The sequence below is a fragment of the Pteropus alecto genome, unplaced genomic scaffold, assembly GCF_000325575.1.
Source record: "Pteropus alecto unplaced genomic scaffold, ASM32557v1 scaffold21, whole genome shotgun sequence".
In the NCBI taxonomy this organism is placed as follows: Eukaryota; Metazoa; Chordata; class Mammalia; order Chiroptera; family Pteropodidae; genus Pteropus; species Pteropus alecto.
In genome coordinates, this window is record NW_006436282.1 from 21818176 (window position 1) to 21825112 (window position 6937).

The 6937-nt window shown below is 34.5% G+C and overlaps 1 pseudogene; it reads right to left on the reverse strand.

The window, feature by feature from the left end:
- Nucleotides 1-2003: 2003 nt before the first annotated feature.
- Nucleotides 2004-2119, reverse strand: LOC112479890 (annotated as a pseudogene).
- Nucleotides 2120-6937: the final 4818 nt, after the last annotated feature.

Consider the following 6937-nt stretch of genomic DNA (forward strand, 5'->3'; position numbering starts at 1 on the left):
ATGTTTATTCCAGGTTACTAATTTAGTTTTCTGCAGTGACCTTTCTTTTGTTTCTCCGAAATATTTCATTTAAAAATTATGTGTTTTGTTTCTAGGAACTTTTACTTGTAGTCATCCCTCCCTCCCTCATCTCTCTTTCCTTCGCTCCCGTCCATTGTGACATTATAGTAGATGTCTATTTCAATTTTTCAGTTTGGCTCACCTTCATTCACATTGCTGTGTATGCTTACATAACTCATGACCTTTCTCTGTTACATAATAGTAGCAGTCGTAGACTCTCTCAACACACATGGAGATCGTACTGGTATTTCTTTCTCAAATAGTAGACGATAGGATGCTCAATGTTCTCTTGAGTTCAGTGGTCATTAGCTTGGCACATACCAAGGCCTTTTGGTGTGAAGGTATAAGGAAAGAAGTTTCTCTGTTCCTGGGTGCACAGAGAGTTGTAGCCTCAGCCCAATGTGGTAGCCTCTTTCTGGTGCTTTCAGTGTCAGAGCAGCCTTCTTCCTTTGTCCCAAGTGGGACTCATTCAGTGCCACTGTCTCCCTGGGAGAACTAAGGATTGGCAGGCTTTGAGCAGGTTCATTGAAAAGAAAGAAACCTCTTTCCTTATCCTTAGAACAGGTAAATCACACTTGGATTTTCTTGATTTTCATGTGGTTTTATTACATGAGGTTTCAGATGAATCTGGATTTAGATCATCCAGGATCCAGCAATTAGTTATTTTAGTAATTTAGTATCTGGGTAAATGGAATCAAGAAAGAGCTTTCATTAATTAATGTTACCCTGACTGTCAATGTCAGAGCTACTTGGTCTCAGCTTGCTTTTTCCAGCTGCATTTGAATTTCATACTTTGCTTTATTATCTTAGGAATGGACATTTTAAATATCTTTCCTGTGCCTACATACTTGTAATATTTTATCCATACATTCAGATCATCCTATAAGAATTTATTGGCATATTTGGCATATGCTCAGTGCTTTCTAGTTGTTTGGTTGATATGAATCTCTTGGATAGAGAAATTAGCACACTTAAAAAAAAAATAGATCTGAGCTCAGCTGAGTCACCAGACTGCGAAGTGCCCAAGTCACTGAGGCAGCCGCCCCGTGGCTGTGGGGTGTTTTCTCTGTCCATTGGCTGTGATTTGCTGTTTGGCATTTTCTCTACTCTCCTGAAATCTTTTGCTTCAATACCTCTTCAAAAATATTTATGGAACACCTACTATCTGTAAAACACTATGCTACTCGCTGGAGTAAGCAAAACCTCCTGGGTTCCCTGCCCTCATAAAATTTACGCTTTTTTAAATACAGAGTTTACAGAATATTGGCTACGTCTGGCTCGCAGACATTTTTGTTTGTTTGTTTTGCTTACACAGTATGAAAAATGTTTTTCGGGTCAATATTTTGAAGATGAGAAATTTCACCTAAAATCCTAATTTCGCAGTTGCTTTATAATGCCCCTTTAGATAGGACTGCATATACCAGTTTGTCATGGTTACCTATTAATCCCTAAAACCAGGCCAAATTCACTTGGCATTTATTGTCACAACTGTGCTGTTCTTTTTTTTGAAAGATGAGCTACTTCTTGAATGTTTTCTGGCTATCACCCTCGAGGCATTTGAGTTTGTGACCCTTGTACACTATTGTCAGCCTGCTGATTTTCTTAAAGATCTTGGAGAAGCAGAAGGTAAAGACCCATTCGTTACACGTTAGCCTTAATCAGCAAAAGCAGTAGACACACGCATTGTAATATTCTTTCCCAAATTCATTCTAACAAAATGATTGGTGGAATCCTAGTTCATAAATCTGATAGTTCTGACATAACATAATATGTGTTGTTGTATGCTGTAATACCATTTGAGTTGACATTTTTCATTTACTTCAATAATGCTGTGGTAAAATTTTGTTTTTATTCAGCTAACATTTACTTAGAGCTTTTTAAGTATTTTCACATTCATTATTAGCTCTTTTATTTTTTATTTTTTTATGATTTATTATTATTTATGCCTACAGCATCTGGTCTTCCTAGGTGGTCTCCCATCCAAGTACTAACCAGGCCCGACCCTGCTTAGCTTCCGAGATCAGACATCAGACTTGTTCAGGGTGGCATGGCCGTAGACCATGGACTGTGGCTCCACTGGGGTGCGAACCCAGGACCTTCTGCGTGTAACTCCTACACTATGGAACCATGTCCAGCTCTTTTATTTTTAATCATCAATATTAAAGACCATGTGAAATATAGGTATTATGTATGACCTGTAATTATTTTTTAAAAAGGAGGCTCAAAAGAGGTTCATGTGTTGTTGAAAGTTCAAGCCTGTTCTTTTTCCATGAGGCTGCCTTGTGTTCGAATTATCTCATTACATCTTTACAACAATCTTAAGAGACAGATGGAGCAGGTTTCATCATTTCTTTAGATTGGAGAAAACTCAGAGGAAGAGTCCTTTCTTGCCAGTGATCTCATACCTAGTCTGCAGAACATACCTGCTCCTTGCGAGGTTTGGTGCTAGGCACGTAACAGGTATGGTCTTATTTCTTACCACTACCGAATGAGGTGGGTATTATCATCCCCATTACATTCCTAAACAAGTTGAAGAGTTGGAATTTGAACCTAGAACTGTCTATAAGTAACACTTGTTTTTCCTACATTATATTCGGATTTCTTGGCTTTTTTTATTGCTATTAGGAGCCTACGCTCAGCTTTTTTTTTTTTTTTTAAGCACTGGTGTTTTCAATCTGCAGTAATTCAAAACAAAAATAAACCTGAAACTTAAGTTTACTTCAAAGTATATTTTACTTTTTTTAATACATTAAGCAGTTTCAATATATATATGTATTTACTTTTTAATGTGGACAACTCATTTAGGGAAATACTTGTTTAGGGTTTAGCAAATCAGTGTACATAATTAGTTTTAAATTTCGGTTTGTTGTTGATTTGTGACAGGGAGAGGACATAGGTTATCTTGATTTAAAGATTGGGGAACAGTTTGATAATGTAATAATTTCTTAGGTGATTTGTATGACTTTTTACAGCTTATTAGGTACCTAATTCTATAAATACTTACTCCTGAGCTACCTTTTTTAGGCAAGTTAGGAGCAGAAAGACCCAAGAAAACGAAATCTATAAGTATTGATTTAGTATTCCTTTTGTATATTTTACCTTTTAGAGTTTATAATTTGGTTCCATTTTACTTTACTTACATTTTCTTGGAGAGGGCACCAAATGCCAATTCCCAAGAGTATATATTTTTCCTTAAAAGTCATTAGAACAGTCACAAGTTCTATCTCCTTTTGAAGAATTAGTCTCAGTTAAGTTTCTGGCAATGCCAATGAAAAGTGAATATGTGTTTAGTCAATTCTCAGTTATATTTAAAGAAAGCATTGATGTGATAAGCCATAGCATTTGGGCAGAGGAAGCCAGTCATTTCTAGTCAAACCAGAATAAGTTTCTAAAAGTAAAAGTTGACACTGACTAGGAACTTTGAGTTTTAGACAGTTTCATAAAGGTGCCTCCCATGTTTTTATTGGTATATATGTCTTACAGTAAAAATGGCAGTTTCTTTTTATTAGATGTCATTTCTAATTCTCCTTAATATATTTAAGTACAGTAACAGCTCATGGTCTATAATCTAGAATATTAATGTTAACTTTTTTAAGTCCATTAGAAATAACTTTATATTTGAAAGTACTTATTAATAAACCTTGCAAGCCCCAGTTTTCCATTCTTTGAGTAATTGCTTCTTACTAATGTTGTGAATTTTTTTAATTCTTGATTTTTCTAGGGATTATTTCACATTTCAGCTGCTTTTGTTTTCTACTGCTATCATTGAGGGTTCAAGAACAAAAAATAAGTCTTCAGGTAAAATGCCTGATCCATAATAGTGCTTGGCATTGTATTTTGCTGAAAAGATCATATAACTGTATGGATGCTTGATCTGAAAATAGAGTTGTAATGATTATGAAATTTTCGCATGGAGTTTTCTTGGCTGCCTCTAACAAATTTGGTTTTATTTGTTGTCCCTCCCCCACCAAAGGATTTTGGCTGTCTGCTTTTTTTCATGTTGTCTTGATCTGCACTAACTGTAATGGATATGTGCTTGGACTTGCTAAATATTTTAATTTTGCATATTTGGCTGCTTGGATTTTAAATAATTTCTTTGGACAATGCAAATTAAGAGCTTGAGGCTATAAGTGAAATCAATTTACAGGAGTTTTTAATTAGTTCATAAATGTAAATTCCTTCTCTACTATATATTTTAAGTTTTCATATTTTACTAAAATTAAATAAAATTTAAAATTTAGTTCCTCAGTTGCACTAGCCACATTTCAAGTGCTCTTTTCAGGCTATAAGTGTATACTAGCTACCGTTTTGGACAGCACAGATAAGAGACTGTTTCTGTCATCATAGAAAGTTCTGTTGGACGGGGCTGTTTTCCTGTCCAGTAAAAGGAAGTAAGCAATAAAGTATAAATTCATTTCTGACACCAGTTTCTATAGCATTTCTGACACCAGTTTCTATATCTCCAGAAGATAAAGTATATGACTAGTCTTGAGCTATTTCCTCTAAATGTGGTAGCCATTTCTGTCTTGAGTATTTCAAACTTGAATTTGCCTAAACCAGTTCATTTGCTTCAGTATTTACACTTTTTAAAAATGAAATTGTTTCTTGTTGCAAACTTTATGAAGTAGTAAAAAGGTCAAGACACTTAGCCTAAATTTGAATCCTGACCACAGGACTTTACAGTTTATAACTTCTGGTAAGTTCTTAACTTCTTTGAGCCTCAGTTTCCTTATCTGCAAAATGGAGGTAACATTAGTTACCTCATAAAAAATTAATAAAAGATGTAAGTACATCTAAAAGCATGTAACAAAGTGGACATTTGTAATATTTTTAAATATAGAATGAGGCCAAAACATTTAAAAATTAATTAGTGTCATTTGCAGGGAGTTTTCCCAACCTGGCAATTATAGCATGTCTCCGGAAATGGCTAGTTCAGGAGTATTTGTGGAAGTTTCTGGTGGCCAGGGGATTATTTATGACACTGTGTGAAGTCGAAACAACTAGAATACCAGAATGAGGAGAAAAAGAAATAGAAAAGTGACCAACTTTATTTTTGGAGAAGTCTATAAGGTACTTTCAGATAATAATGATAAAAACTGATATTTTGTATAGTGTTCTTGTAACAAAATTTTTCACATAATTCTTTAAAATTTCATCTCCATAATATTTTGAGTCCCTTTAAAGAAGAGTAAAAGGAAGCTCAAGGTTGACCAACATTTTGGGGTTGTATAAGCTAACAGTAAGAATGGAAATTCATATTGTGTTTTCAACTTTAAATCTTACATGCTTTCTACTTCAGTATGGTGTTCCTATGATAGCCGTTGTATTTCTGAGGCAAGTGTGTATTTCAGAATCTCTGGAGATGTGGCCCAGGTATCCGTAGTTTTTTTCCTGTGTTGGGACAGAGCGCATACCCAAGTGAGTCTGGCGCCCACCTCTGGTTAAAAAGCATTGCTGTCTTCCAGGTTTAATTATTCTTTTCCTGTATCAGTACATTTAAATTACTATGTAGACCATATGAATAAGACAAAGAATTAAACTGATAAGCAATACACCGATTTAACTTTGACTCTTCCAGATACTTTGTTAGATTATCAACAACGCTTTTAAAAAAGCAACGCAATTTAGTTTCCTCTTCACAGTTTTGAGTGTCTCTCCCATTGGACGAGTGGCAAGGGGGAATCCAGACTAGCCAGCTATGGTAGTTAATTCTATTAGTGTTCCCTTTTCTGTTTCCCTAGTGCCAATTTTGGCTAGTTAGTAGTCTGCCCTCAATTTATCCAGGTCCTAAAGCGTTGACTCCTTATCGCCAGTAGGTAGTATCTTCATGTTTTCAGTTGATCAGCTAAAGATTTTTAATAGTCTTTTCTTAGATGTCTTGAAGATGCTTCAGGGTCCTGAATTTAGTGGTGCTTCCAGGTTCTGTTTAATTCTGAATGTACCACATTTCTGAGCTTAAAACTTTGAATGAAAAGACAGTGTCTTAATGAGTGGGAGAGGTGAATACTCTAGCAAACCCCAGGTAGGCAGCAATTAATCACATTACATAGTGAATTTTCAAAAATGAAAAATGTTTCAAACATACAAAGACAGATTCTCTGAGAAATAAGACTTTCAAATTTGAAAATTAAGCATTTGCTATTTGAAGCAGTAACCATGAGGTTTTGCAGTGAACGAACTGTCCTTTAACTCAGAGTTGCTTATCATAATGCATTTGAACAGTGGCTGTAGGTTAACATTAGCTTCTACTTTTCTAAGCAGAAATCATTCACTAGAAGCTGTTTACAGTGGGTATTGGGCTGCTTCTGTATTGAAATTAATGTGTTTGGGATGTTCTTGTACCTTAACATAAAAAATACAATTTGATTATTATTCGTTACTGGGGTTTTGGGAGCTTATGATTAAAATGATTGACTTTAGAATGGCATTCTAAATTAAACTTAGTACCTACAAAGCATAACATTATACTCTTAAAATAGATATTCTGTTAATTATATGCAGGTTGGATTTATCTTTGTTGTATTATAAATTTTCTTATAAACAGGATAAACTCAAGGCCTTTTAGGATATTAAAGTTTTCCCTTTAATATCTTAAAGATTTTTTAAAAAATTATTGCAATAAAGAAATGAGACTTGGTAGTCATAGGTCAACATGAAAGTATTGTAAGAGTTAATTTTCTGTGAAGAGTGCATTCAGAAGCCTGTATTTAGTAGTTTCTATTTATTTTCATTTGGTGATGATAATCTACCTCATAGATTTATGGCAAAAATGTGGCAATACTTTTTTTCTTTCATTTTTTAAAAGCTGGTCTATTTCATTTTCTTAATTTATGGTAATTGAGATCTTATGGTTCATTTAGACTTAAATCTAGATGCA